The sequence below is a fragment of the Pseudophryne corroboree genome, chromosome 12 (assembly GCF_028390025.1).
Source record: "Pseudophryne corroboree isolate aPseCor3 chromosome 12, aPseCor3.hap2, whole genome shotgun sequence".
NCBI classification, from domain to species: Eukaryota; Metazoa; Chordata; class Amphibia; order Anura; family Myobatrachidae; genus Pseudophryne; species Pseudophryne corroboree.
Genome location: NC_086455.1, coordinates 48,677,228 through 48,692,282, shown reverse-complemented (window position 1 = coordinate 48,692,282; position 15,055 = coordinate 48,677,228). Strand labels below are relative to the sequence as shown.

General features: G+C 46.3%; 1 protein-coding gene across 1 annotated transcript in view; it reads right to left on the bottom strand.

The window, feature by feature from the left end:
- AKAP6 (A-kinase anchoring protein 6) overlaps positions 1-10,272 on the bottom strand; it is a 389,266-nt gene extending 378,994 nt beyond the window's left edge. Inside the window, exon 1 of the mRNA XM_063947473.1 lies at positions 10,167-10,272. The gene's annotated coding sequence lies outside the window, so the exon portion shown is untranslated. The remainder of the gene's footprint in view (positions 1-10,166) is intronic.
- Positions 10,273-15,055: the final 4,783 nt, after the last annotated feature.

The window sequence follows — 15,055 nt, the reverse complement described above, 5'->3', positions numbered from 1 at the left end:
GTAGCCACACGGTAGGAAAACAAGGCGGCGGTGCGCCTGGCTTCACAGCCAGACTTTTTAGTAGAATCTGCAATCCAACCTGAATAACCCCCAATGTGTGTTCTGTACAGTTTGCAGTCCGGAAGTCAACAGTCACTATGTTGACATTCATAATGTTGTCAGTTATGATGTTGACATGGTTAAAATGTTGACATATGGAAAATTAATCAAAATGTTGTGCTGTACACAGTTATTATAGAGTAGACATCAGTGGATAGAACACCAGCTGGATATACTTCATCCACAAATTGGTATTACTATTTATTGTAGTGCACAGTTTCAGTACAGCCGCCCTCACAGATATCTGCACAGGTAGCAGACCAGCCAGTAATTTATGGAGGCAGGATCACAGGATTAAGCAGGGTCCCCCATGGAGCTAAGCAGTACGCATGCGTGTACTACTGTGGCTGTCATACACAGTGGCAAAATGGTGACGCATGTGCAAACTAAGGAACGGCGCCCATCTTGGTAAAGGATCAAATGCTTCAGTTATCGAGGATCATGGAAGAAGCGCAATAATACATTCCATATACCAACAAGGCATTCTTCTACAATACATTGTCGACAGGGCTGTAACTAGGCTTGGGCAGATGACACTCTCCTGGGCACTGGTCGAGGGGTGGCGCCACCTGGTTCAGCCTGCCACCCCATTGGGGGCTCATCCGATAACACAGATGACCCATTCTAAACCTTTATTATTATTTACTATATTATATATCCCATGTCTGTTGCTGGGCGGCAGCCTCTGTATCTAAGTAGCCAGGCCTGTACTCAGCCACACGTCGCAGGGAGGTCGGGTTCTGCTAATGATTATGGAAGTGATATTGGAAGATATAGAAGTGAGGCGCATGCAGCTATCTGGGACCTTATCACTAGTAGAACCCAGGGACGTGCGGTGAGCTAAATGGCTCAGGAGGCACTAGCTAGCACCAGAGACAGATTTAATCGCAATATATTTGCCAAAGGGAAAGGGTACATCTGCAGCAGTATAAATCCCTGGAAATTTGGTGAGTTTTGATCTGAGAGGTGCGGAAAAGATTGCAAGGTGAGGCACTGCCTCACCTGCCATAGATTTTTTTACTGCAGAGATTTGGCTATAAAAATTATTAGAATAATACAAATATGATATTTCAAACATATTCTTTGTATTTTACATATACTTAATACAGTAAAAACTCTGGTGCAAACGTTAGTATGACAGGAAAGGCTCTGCCTCACCTGCCTCACCCCACCGGACGTCAGTGGTAGAACCGGACAGTGGGCACCGGGAACTGCACCGTAACCACACTGGGGCAGAGCTGCCATGCTTACCTTTATGCACTGGTATTGCTAGTATAGAAAATGCTCATATTTTTCCGACTACACCCTGCTGAACATCATTCAGGAGGAGTATAAAATATCATCTGTTTTCCTAGGTGGAAGGGGCATGTGGGATGTGATTAGTGTTTTAGAAGACCCCCATCTCCCTACATAGCAATACAATGAATAAGACTGCTAGGTGCGGCACAGCCTTCAGGTTGCTTGGAGCTGATGGACTACATAAGGTAATGCCCCCCTCTTTACTGATTCTGCTTCAGGTCATGCCTCTCTCTCTATACTCTAACACAGGTCATGCCCCCCTCTCTATACTCCAACACAGGTCATGCTCCACTCTATACACTGTAACTCAGGTCACGCCCAACCATCTGCACTGTAACTCAGTTCATGCTCCCTTGATACACTGTAAACCAGGTCATGCCCACTCTCTGTACTGTAATTCGGGTTATACCCCTCTCTCTACACTGTTACTCAGGTCTTGCCCCTCTCTACACTATATTTCTGGTCATGCCTCCCTCTCTTCACTGTAACTCGGGTCATGGCCACATCTTAACACTGTAACTCAGGTCATCTCCCCTCTATACACTGTAATTCAGGTCATGCCCCTCTCTATACACTGTAATTCAGGTCAAGGCCCTCTCTACACTGTAACTCAGGTCGTGCCCCGCTCTCTACACTACACTGTAACTCAGGTCATGTCCCTTCTTTATACTGTAACTCAGGTCATGCCCCCTCTCTATACTGTAACTCAGGTCATGCCCCACTCTCTACAGTAAAACTCTGGTCATGCCCCCACTCTACACTGTAACTCAGGTCATGCCCCTCTCTACACTGTAACTCAGATCAAGCCCCCTTTCTACACTGTAACTCAGGTCATGTCCCCTCTCTGCACTGTAACTCAGGTTCATGCCCCCCTTTCAACACTAAAACGCTGGTCATACCCCCACTCTACCCTGTAACTCAGATCAAGCCCCTCTCTCTACACTGTAATAGACCCTACACACTGGCCGATTTTCTGAAAGATATGAATGATCTCGTTCATAAATGAACGAGAACTCGTTCATATCTTTCAGTGTGGAGACTCCAGCGATGAACGACGCGCGTCCCCGCGCTCGTTCATCGCTGGTCTCCCGTCGGCTGTGCAGTCACTGCCCCTCCGCCGCCGGGTCGCTCGTCGGCCGTATCGGCCGTCGGGCACCTCGGCGGCGCATCGAGATATGTGTAGGGCCCCTACCTCAGGATATGCCCCCTCCCTGTACTACAATTCAGGTCATGCCCCTCTCTCTACACTGTAACTCAGATCATGCCCACCTCTCTACACTGTAACTCAGGTCATGACCCCTTTCTACACTGTAACTCAGGTCATGACCCCTCTCTACACTGATCCTCAGGTCATGCCCCCTCTCTACACTGTAACTCAGGTCAAGTCCCCTCTCTACACTGTAATTCAGGTCATGTCCCCTCTCTCCACTGTAATTCAGGTCATGCCCCCCTCTCTACACTGTAACTCAGGTCATGCCCCCCTCTGTACACTGTAACTCAGGTCAAGCCCCCTCTCTACACTGTAATTCAGGTCATGCCCCCGCTCTACACTGTAACTCAGGTAATTCCTCTCTCTCTCTACACTGTAATTCAGGTCATCATCCTCTCTACACTCTTAACACAGGTCATGTGCCCTCTCTATGCGGTAACTCAGGATATGCCCCCTCCCTGTACTATAATTCAGGTCATGCCCCTCTCTCTACACTGTAACTCAGGTTATGCCCCCTCTCTACACTGTAACTCAGGTCATGCCCCCTCTCTACACTGTAACTCAGGTTCATGCCCCCTCTCTGTATTGTAATTCAGGTCATGCCCCCTCTCTCAGCACTGTAACTCAGGTGATGCCCCCTCTATACACTGTAACTCAGGTCATGCCCTCTCTCTACACTGTAACTCAGGTGATGCCCCATGTCTACACTGTAACTCAGGTCATGCCTCCCTCTCTACATTGTAACTCAGGTCATGCCCCCTCTCTACACTGTAACTCAGGTCATGTCCCCTCTCTACACTGTAACTCAGGTCATGCCCCCTCTCTACACTGTAACTCAGGTCATGTCCCTTCTTTATACTGTAACTCAGGTCATGCCCCCTCTCTGTACTGTAACTCAGGTCATGCCCCCCTCTCTACAGTAAAACTCTGGTCATGCCCCCACTCTACACTGTAACTCAGGTCATGCCGCTCTCTACACTGTAACTCAGGTCAAGCCGCCTTTCTACACTGTAACTCAGGTCATGTCCCCTCTCTACACTGTAACTCAGGTTCATGCCCTCCTTTCAACACTAAAACGCTGGTCATGCCCCCACTCTACCCTGTAACTCAGGTCAAGCCCCTCTCGCTACACTGTAACTCAGGATATGCCCCCTCCCTGTACTACAATTCAGGTCATGCCACTCTCTCTACACTGTAACTCAGATCATGCCCACCTCTCTACACTGTAACTCAGGTCATGCCCCCTTTCTACACTGTAACTCAGGTCATGACCCCTCTCTACACTGTAACTCAGGTCATGCCCCCTCTCTACACTGTAACTCAGGTCAAGTACCCTCTCTACACTGTAATTCAGGTCATGTCCCCTCTCTGCACTGTAATTCAGGTCATGCCCCCCTCTCTACACTGTAACTCAGGTCATGCCCCCCTCTGTACACTGTAACTCAGGTCAAGCCCCCTCTCTACACTGTAATTCAGGTCATGCCCCCACTCTACACTGTAACTCAGGTAATTCCTCTCTCTCTCTCTCTCTACACTGTAATTCAGGTCATCATCCTCTCTACACTCTTAACACAGGTCATGTGCCCTCTCTACACAGTAACTCAGGATATGCCCCCTCCCTGTACTATAATTCAGGTCATTCCCCTCTCTCTACACTGTAACTCAGGTCATGCCCCCTCTCTACACTGTAACTCAGGTCATGCCCCCTCTCTACACTGTAACTCAGGTCATGCCCCTCTCTACACTGTAACTCAGGTCCTGTCCCCTCTCTGCACTGTAACTCAGGTCATGCAGCCCTTTCAACACTAAAACTCTGGTCATGCCCTCACTCTACACTGTAACTCAGGTCATGCCCCCTCTCTACACTGTAACTCAGATCATGACCCTCTCTGTATTGTAATTCAGGTAATTCCTCTCTCTCTACACTGTAACTCAGGTCATGACCCTTCTCTGTACTGTAACTTAGGTCATGCCCCCTCTCTACACTGTAACTCAGGTCATGTCCCTTCTCTATACTGTAACTTAGGTCATGCCCCCTCTCTACACTGTAAATCAGGTCATGTGCCCTCTCTATACTGTAACTCAGGTCATGCCCCCCTCTCTACAGTAAAACTCTGGTCATGCCCCCACTCTACACTGTAACTCTGGTCATGCCCCTCTCTACACTGTAACTCAGGTCAAGCCGCCTTTCTACACTGTAACTCAGGTCATGTCCCCTCTCTACACTGTAACTCAGGTTCATGCCCCCCTTTTAACACTAAAACGCTGGTCATGCCCCCACTCTACCCTGTAACTCAGGTCAAGCCCCTCTCGCTACACTGTAACTCAGGATATGCCCCCTCCCTGTACTACAATTCAGGTCATGCCACTCTCTGTACACTGTAACTCAGATCATGCCCACCTCTCTACACTGTAACTCAGGTCATGCCCCCTTTCTACACTGTAACTCAGGTCATGACCCCTCTCTACACTGTAACTCAGGTCATGCCCCCTCTCTACACTGTAACTCAGGTCAAGTCCCCTCTCTACACTGTAATTCAGGTCATGTCCCCTCTCTGCACTGTAATTCAGGTCATGCCCCCCTCTCTACACTGTAACTCAGGTCATGCCCCCCTCTGTACACTGTAACTCAGGTCAAGCCCCCTCTCTACACTGTAATTCAGGTCATGCCCCCACTCTACACTGTAACTCAGGTAATTCCTCTCTCTCTCTCTACACTGTAATTCAGGTCATCATCCTCTCTACACTCTTAACACAGGTCATGTGCCCTCTCTACACAGTAACTCAGGATATGCCCCCTCCCTGTACTATAATTCAGGTCATTCCCCTCTCTCTACACTGTAACTCAGGTCATGCCCCCTCTCTACACTGTAACTCAGGTCATGCCCCCTCTCTACACTGTAACTCAGGTCCTGCCCCCTCTCTGCACTGTAACTCAGGTCATGCCCCTCTCTACATTGTAACTCAGGTCCTGTCCCCTCTCTGCACTGTAACTCAGGTCATGCAGCCCTTTCAACACTAAAACTCTGGTCATGCCCTCACTCTACACTGTAACTCAGATCATGACCCTCTCTGTATTGTAATTCAGGTAATTCCTCTATCTCTACACTGTAACTCAGGTCATGTCCCTTCTCTGTACTGTAACTTAGGTCATGCCCCCTCTCTACACTGTAACTCAGGTCATGTCCCTTCTCTATACTGTAACTTAGGTCATGCCCCCTCTCTACACTGTAAATCAGGTCATGTGCCCTCTCTACATGGTAACTCAGGTCAAGCCCCTCTCTCTACACTGTAACTCAGGATATGCCCCCTCCCTGTACTATAATTCAGGTCATACCCCTCTCTACACTGTGACTCAGGTCATGCCTCTCTCTACACTGTAACTCAGGTCAAGCCCCCTCTCACATTGTAATTCAGGTTATGCCCCCCTTTCAACACTAAAACTCTGGTCATGCCCCCACTCTACACTGTAACTCAGGTCATGCCCCCTTTCTACACTGTAACTCAGGTCATGACCCCTCTCTACACTGATCCTCAGGTCATGCCCCCTCTCTACACTGTAACTCAGGTCATGACCCTCTCGGTATTGTAATTCAGGTAATTCCTCTCTCTCTACACTGTAATTCAGGTCATGGTCCTCTCTAAATTTTAACTCAGGTCATGCCCACCTCTCTACTCTCTAACTCAGGTCATGCCCCATCTCTACATGGTAACTCAGGATATGCCCCCTCCCTGTACTATAATTCAGGTCATGCCCACCTCTCTACACTGTAACTCAGGTTATGCCCCCTCTCTACACTGTAACTCAGGTCATGCCCCCTCTCTACACTGTAACTAAGGTCATGTCCCCTCTTTACACTGTAACTCAGGTCATGCCCCCTCTCTACACTGTAACTAAGGTCATGTCCCCTCTCTACACTGTAACTCAGGTCATGTCCCCTCTTTACACTGTAACTCAGGTCATGCCCCCTCTCTACACTGTAACTAAGGTCATGTCCCCTCTCTACACTGTAACTCAGGTCATGTCCTCCTTGCCTTCTCTATATTTTATTCTCTGTTTGTATATATTCTACAAGGCTTCACATCTTGCCCCTCAATTATCCCCCTCTTCACCCCTTTTCCTACTACACCTCTCCTGCCCCCCTCTCCCATCCTTTCTGCCCAACACCTGACCAATCTCCCCCTCATGTATCTTCCCTCACATTCTACATTGTAAGGTTTACGAGCAGGGTATACAATAATATGTCCGTTATAGCGCGGATGGCCAAGTTATAAGCAAAAATGCTTTTATGGATAATGGATAAGGGGGAGGGGGTAGCGTCAAGTACTGCACTCGGTACCCAGACACCCCTTGGTACACCCCTAGGTATGGGTACAGTCCTGATTGTTGACACTGTGCCCATGTCGACATACTAAATGTTGATATGATGAACATGTCAACATTATGACCATGCCAACGTTATTATTTTGACATTATGAATGTTGATATGGTCACTGCCAACCTATTATACCGTGCCCATCCTGTACATTGGGGGTCATTCCGAGTTGTTCGCTCGCTAGCAGATTTTAGCAGCATTGCACACGCTAAGCCGCCGCCCTCTGGGAGTGTATCTTCGCTTAGCAGAATTGCGAACGAAAGATTAGCAGAATTGCGAATAGAAAATTCTTAGCAGTTTCTGAGTAGCTCGAGACTTACTCCTAGACTGCGATCAATTCAGCCCATTTCGTTCCTGGTTTGACGTCACAAACACGCCCTGCGTTCGGCCAGCCACTCCCCCGTTTCTCCAGACACTCACGCGTTTTATCCTGGCACGCCTGCGTTTTTCCGCACACTCCCAGAAAACGGTCAGTTTCCGCCCAGAAACGCCCCTTACCTGTCAATCACACTCCGATCACTTCAACGATGAAAATTCTTCATTCGGACGTGAGTAAATCTACTAAGTTTTGTGCTAAAATACTTAGCGCATGCGCACTGCGTACCATGCACATGCGCATTTTTGCCTTAATCGCTATTTTGCGAAGGTCGGCAACGAGCGAACAACTCGGAATGACCCCCATTGTCCATTATGCTTATTGCATTGCGCTTATTCATATTACATTAATGGTTTTTGAATGTTCTGCATTTTGTTTACCCACTTTTTATGCACTATGCTTCACTTCCCTATTGGGCGGCACTGAAGAATGTTTGGCCCCCTAAAAGTATACTTTGATACTAACAGTAATACATTTCTTTCAGTACCTCCCACGCCATGAAATGTTACTTTTTTACATTTCTCTCTAACATCTAGCAATGTCTATTATACTATTCCAGTGTTTGACTACTGACCAGTGATGTTATCTTCAGGAAAAGAATGGTGCAGATAGCCTCCATGGTGCCTCATTTGTTCACTGCATCCTTAAATATCCCCCTTTTACTTACATCCAATCCCGTTTCACTTCTGCGGCCCCTCATTTCCTGCCTGTCACATGCATGAAATCTGTACACACTTATAAATAAACAATGTATAGGATTCCGGCCTGGGGCAGCGCACAGCGTCTGGCATCAATTAATGTCCCCAAGGTCACCAAACTAAATACTGTTGCCATTTTATCCAGGAGGGGTAGCTTAAACTGTGTAGGTGGGAGGTCCGAATTAACCCTTTCATCACAGGAGGAAGAATGTCTTATCTACATTTCTGTCTTTGTTAAAAAAAAATAACTTCCAGTTCTATAACAACATTAACAAAGCTTGGAGAGAGAAGTAGAGAGAGATAACGCACCAACCAATCAACTCCAGTCCTATTTCTACTGCCTGTAAAATTAGTTAGAAGATGGTTGGTTGGTACTTTATTTCTCTCCACTTTATCTCTGTCCATGCTTTGGTAAATCTCCCCCTTTAAAGTATTTTCACAGAAAACATATATGGTGCAGCCACAACTTTTAGGTTACAAAAGGGTTACTGAGTAAGCTTAGAGATGTTGAATACATCTGGAAAATAGAAAGCTAAAACCTCTTGGGAGGGATCCTATTCTTTACATTCATCTGTATAAGGAAACATTTCCACACCCTGGTAAAGCATGGGGAAGTAGAGAGGGGTGGGGAGGGGGGCAGCCAGGGAAGAATCAATGGGGCAGATTTATTAAGCTCGGTGAAGTGATCAAGTGGAAGGTGATAAAGGACCAGCCAGTCAGCTCCTAACTGTCATTTTTCAAACCCAGCCTGTGACATGGTAGTTAGGATCTGATTGGCTGGTCCTTTATCACCTTCCACTTTATCACTTCACCGAGCTTAATAAATCTGCCCCAATATTCTGTGTAAACCAAAATGATCCTGTCCTTTCAGACAGTTCTATGGGGAACGCCCTAAAGCTAACAGGACTACAGAGCCCACAATGCACTGTGAAGTAGCCTGCAATACAAGGCCTGCAACTGTGTTGAAATAAAAAATCTGAAAGTGCAGCATGAAAATAAATCACAACAAATTTAAAACTACATCAATAAAACAGGACACACCAAAAAAAAAAAAAAAAAACACAATAATATACCAAAGATGCTGAATAGGAGGAAGAATGCTTTGTACAGGATCACAATGTGTTTGATATTACAAAAGCAAGGTTGCATAAACAACTACATATATAAAATGCCCCGGTCTCTTCCGGTATTAATCACACTCTTCAAAGCAAGATTATTATGCAGAAAGATGTCAGAGCATTTACATACAAAGTTCTTTTTGATATGAGAGACATTAATGCTAAGCACTTCATTTAGATAATGTGTGTTATTTAGAATAAATCCTATTCTGCAGGTAAATGCAGTGACACAAATAAACCCATATCACAATACACATGCAGCAAATCTTTGCACACAGTAATATGGAAACGCTGTTCTGTAATGGAACATAAGTGATACCTCTGCAAAGCTCCATTTAGTGCTGTGTTCAGGGAAATAGTGCATCTGGTTATGTCTAACTGTACACAGTCTATATATGGGGAGCATATCAAGGGGGCCCATCAGCAAGATTATGTAAGGGCCCCCATTTACCACCCAAGAATGGAAACAATATATACAATTACATACGGAACTTTGACAGGGGAGGCGTCTCCAACAGATGAGAGCCCATGTCAGCTGCAACCGCTACTACATTAGTTACACCTGTACATTATATATATATATAGATATACATATATAAAATATTGTGGCACTTGTAGATGATACACATATATTTGAAGGCTGTGTGTTATTGTTGTCATCAAGCTTACATATGCATTTCACAGTATGTTCAGCTATCTGTGGACTCCTATACATACATGTGCTATTTTTCTATTTCTATATGTAGTTGTACATGTTCTGCATGTGGTGCCTGTATGTACATGCATGTCTATATTCTCATTGTGAGGCCTTTGTCTCCCAGCCTGCAATCACGGCCTTGTGTGTCTGCAGCATCCATCCCTCCCTCTCTTCTCCTCCCCAGGCTGTGAGTATGGGTACCACATCTCAGAGCTCCATCAAATGCTCAGAGCAGGCTCTGCCCTCAGCAGTATCCTCAGGAAGGCCAACCAAGAGTCTGGGGGAACACTCACCTCCTCTCGGACCGCGCACCCTGTGTCTGAGGCTTTGGGCGGAGAGTGACTGGTACGGTGACCTGCTGTATGATGCTGTGACATCAACACAGATGATGCTGCTCATTAGGGCTGCAGTTGCTGTAGTAACCTGGGATGTGATAGAGGGAGGGTGGGAGGATGGTTATTACTGGGATTATGGGATGTACCTTGAGACATAGTCTTAACCCTTTCTATAATAGAGATGAGAGCACTTACACCTCTAGCCTGTGATAGGCACACTTAGGTCAGGGGAAATGATTTATATGCTGTTAGTCTGGACTGGTTCATGGATATCCGGTTTAACGTGAATTTATTAGGTTTGTGCAGCCTTTTAAATTCTCTGCTTATGCCATAAACTATGATTTGTATTGATTGTACTATTTATAGTATAGATTGCAATCAATGTGATTTATATTTCCAAACATCCCAAACTGCATATTCCGACCCATTCATGTAATATGGAATATACCTTTTCTTATCTTGTACATGTGCAATACAGATCTATGGTTAGAAAATCGAGGCAGGTCCTGTTATGCTTTATGTAGCAGATGTATACTACAGCTTTCACGTGCACTGACAAGCATCCATTACTATATACCTCCATGTTCAGCATCCTCTTGTCAGGGCACACCCCTGCTTCCTATAGCTTTACCTACAGCAAATATGCAATGATACATCCCACCTGTGTCCTCAATAACAATAGAGGGTTACCTATGTGAGTTTGCAAAGTCATCAATGTCTAATTTCATTTCCTCGATAGGTGCAAGCTCTTTATTTTGGGGCATTGTATAGCCTTCTTTGCTAGGTGATGGTCTGGAACTGACAGTTGCTGATGGAATCATTGTTACAACAGCAAAATAGGAAAAACAAGGTAAATACTAGCATTGTAACTAACATGTTGTAACAATGTAAAACAGACACAAATTGCAAATAAAGACGCATTTAAAACTATACATAATATATAAATATACTCTAGATATCACAAAAATCCTTAAAACCTCACAATGTAATTTTTCTGAAATTGGTTCTTATTGGTGGAATTTTTACTACTAACATGAGCTCTTGTTAATCTGCTTATTAAATATTTATTAGTTTTACATGATAATATTGTATTTAAAAGTCCATACACATTAGACGACGTCGCTCTATGAGCGACGTCGTCTAGTGTTTCCCATCCCGGGCCGGGCGGTCGGCGGCCGCCCGTACACACTGTACGATATGACCGCTTATATTGCCCAGTGACGTCACGCAGCCACCGGCCGTGCATGCAGCTCCTAGACGACAGTCCAGATAGAGCGTGCATGCACTGCCGACAACGATGATCGTTGCCGACCCGCAGGGCCGTGCATCGATTGTTATTGGCAGCATACACACTTGCCGAGAAAATGAGCCACGTCGCTCAGGAAGGGGAAAATGAGCGACGTCGCTCAGGAAGGGGAAAAATTAGCGGTCGCTCAGGAAGGGGGGAAATGAGCGGTCGCTCAGGAAGGGGGGAAATGAGCGACGTCGCTCAGGAAGGGGGAAAATTAGCGACGTCGCTCAGGAAGGGGGAAAATTAGCGACGTTGCTCAGGAGGGGGGAAAATGAGCGACGTCGCCCAGGAAGGGGAAAAATGAGCGACGTTGCTCAGGAGGGGGGAAAATGAGCGACGTCGCTCAGGAAGGGGGAAAATGAGCGACGTCGCTCAGGAAGGGGGAAAATGAGCGACGTCGCTCAGGAAGGGGGAAAATTAGCGATGTCGCTCAGGAAGGGGGAAAATTAGCGACGTCGCTCAGGAAGGGGGAAAATGAGCGACGTCGCTCAGGAAGGGGGAAAATGAGCGACGTCGCTCAGGAAGGGGGAAAATTAGCGACGTCGCTCAGGAAGGGGGAAAATGAGCGACGTTGCTCAGGAAGGGGGAAAATGAGCGACGTTGTTCAGGAAGGGGGAAAATGAGCTATGGCCTAAAATGACTCATAATCAGCCCCTGCGGGTTCTGGAAAACTCTGAATAGTGTGTCATGACTGTAAGAGAAGTTTGAAGTAACCTCTGTTGTGGAACTACAGTACTCGTCACCCATACTGGCATGATAGGAGATGAAGACGGATAACAGCCAGAGAGGTACTGATGACTTCATTCTGATGTGAGCAGTCAGAAATGAGTGGGAATGGCTGAGAGGTGAGATTTGCATGCACTCAGTCAGTGCCATGACCTCTTCTGTCTTCTGCTACTTTGTACCAGTACTGAGATGTGTGGGAAGGCAGTGTTATCTGTCATTGCCCAAAACCCAGTCTGAGTCATGTGGGAGTTTCAGTAACATTACAGAACTAGTAGGAAGCTTCATTTAGCAAAACAGAAAGATCAGTGACAGAATCACACCATGCAAGGATGACTCTCTTATGTAATATATGATAATATAGTCACTTTCTGGTCTTATTTTAGCTGGATAGACTGTGGGTGTTCCTTGGGAGCATCTACATTTTTGAAGCAATACACAAATGACTTCTTATTTATTATTGAAATGAGATAAAGGAGTAGAGAGGGCATAGGTGCAGAGTTCTTCCTTGCTTTGCAGAAGGGTGCACAGCTTTCTGCCGGTGGGTACTCATCCGCTCATAATGATCTGAATTTAGCCCCTCCTGGTGCACTTTAGTGGAGTACTGCATCTCTAGTTTGTCCAATGGAAACAAACTCTTCATTCCCCCCGTAATAAAGGAATTCCCAACGCCCCTTACTCCTATGACTAATTTAATCCATACATGAGGCAAAACAGGATCTAATTCATGGTTGTACGCAAATGCAATTGTAATTGTGATTGTGATTTTCTAGGCTACGGAACTGCTAAATGATAGCAAGTGCTGTTGCCGCCCAGGAATGAAAAGAAACGTCCACCTGATCCATTGCAAACTCATTCGCAATTGCGCACATATTCGCAGCCTATGCGTAATAAAGGAGAACATCGTCTGCTACGGTAGCTGTATGGCTATGCCGACTGGATATGGCAATAATGATGCTGGCGCTATATTTCTCTGCGTGCATGAACACAGCTGACTGCATGTGCAGTGGCAATGACATACCTGCATTTTTACGGCCACTCCCATAAGCTCCCATTAAAACCACCAAGCGGTCACGTCAATCACTTTTCCATGAAATCCTCAATGCACCGACACCTTGGCAAATGCGCATTGCAATCGCAGCACATGCACAGTCTGCCGATAATCGATCCGCTGCGTGATAATCGGCCAATGTGTACAAACATGAATTAGGCCCACTTAGCATAAGAATGAGAAAAATAACTTCATCATATGAAAGGGGTTGTCCTAGGGTAGTAGAAGGGTGATCTTCTTCAGTGTGATGTTTACAGTATTGCACGGTGCACATTTTATTTTTTTTCTATAAAAAAAGAATTTCAAGTTGATGTTCCTTCTTGTAGACCAGAGCTTCCCACCCACCATACTTGCCTACACTCCAGGAACGGCTGGGAGGCTCCTGAAAACCGGGTGGCAGTCTCAGACACCTGGAAAAGTAGGTAAGTCTGCGGAGCACGCCTTCAGCTTCCCGTCCCCCACCCCCTCCGCATCCTGAGTGAAAGTAGGCGGGCACATGATGCGATTTGCACTGAATCGTATCATCGTAGGCCCACCTTCCGCTTGACAATGCTGGTAATCTGGGCATTGTATAGCAGGGGTGTGTCCATGTTGACGCGATCGAGCCTGCATGCCCCTGCACCGGCCACCTATGCTGAAGCACCGCCCCTTGTTGAGCTGACCTTTCTGCCTCAGTGCCTCCTCCCGGAGGTGGCAGCCAGAAAGTCCACAAGTCTGCCAACCACAGGTTTAGGGGGCAAGGCCAGCCCAGGGCTACTGCCACCTGTTACAGCAATGGCCCCACCACCTTCTGCATACTACATTTAAGCATGAAGTCGTACTACATGCCCAGGACAATCTCCTGCTAGATCCATGTCTTTGCAAAGGTCACCCAGTAATGCCCAATTTACAGTGCAGTCCATAAAAGGACAGATCAATCTGAATGCACTAGCAAACTCTGCCCGTGTTCTTAAGTCTGATTGGGCGCATGCACAGACGCCAATTTCGTTCTCTGGTGCCTGCACAGTATGCTGAATCCGCAGGATCCGTCAGCATTACTATTTGCATCCGACAGAATCCGTTCCATTGTATGCAGGGTCTTCCCAGTTATAGTAAACCTACAAATATAGGAGGTCATTCCGAGTTGTTAGCTCGCAAGGCGATTTTAGCAGAGTTGCTCACGCTAAGCCGCCGCCTACTGGGAGTGAATCTTAGCTTCTTAAAATTGCGAACGATGTATTCGCAATATTGCGATTACAAACTTCTTAGCAGTTTCAGAGTAGCTTCAGACTTACTCGGCATCTGCGATCAGTTCAGTTCTTGTCGTTCCTGGTTTGACGTCACAAACACACCCAGCGTTCGCCCAGACACTCCTCCGTTTCTCCAGCCACTCCCGCGTTTTTTCCGGAAACGGTAGCGTTTTTACCCACACGTCCATAAAACGGCCTGTTTCCGCCCAGTAACACCCATTTCCTGTCAATCACATTACGATCGCCGGAGCGAAGAAAATGCCGTGAGTAAAAATACTATCTTCAAAGCAAAATTACTTGGCGCAGTCGCAGTGCGGACATTGCGCATGCACACTAAGCGGAAAATCACTGCGATGCGATGAAATTTACAGAGCGAACGACTCGGAATGAGGGCCATAATCTTGTTCTATTATTTCCATCATTAACTGGGATATCAAATGTGTGTTATTTATTAGAAGTGATTGATGTGTGTATTGTAACTCTATAGGGATATATATATATATTTTTTAATAAACTCTTTATGGGGAAACTAGGGATATGTCAGTAACATGTA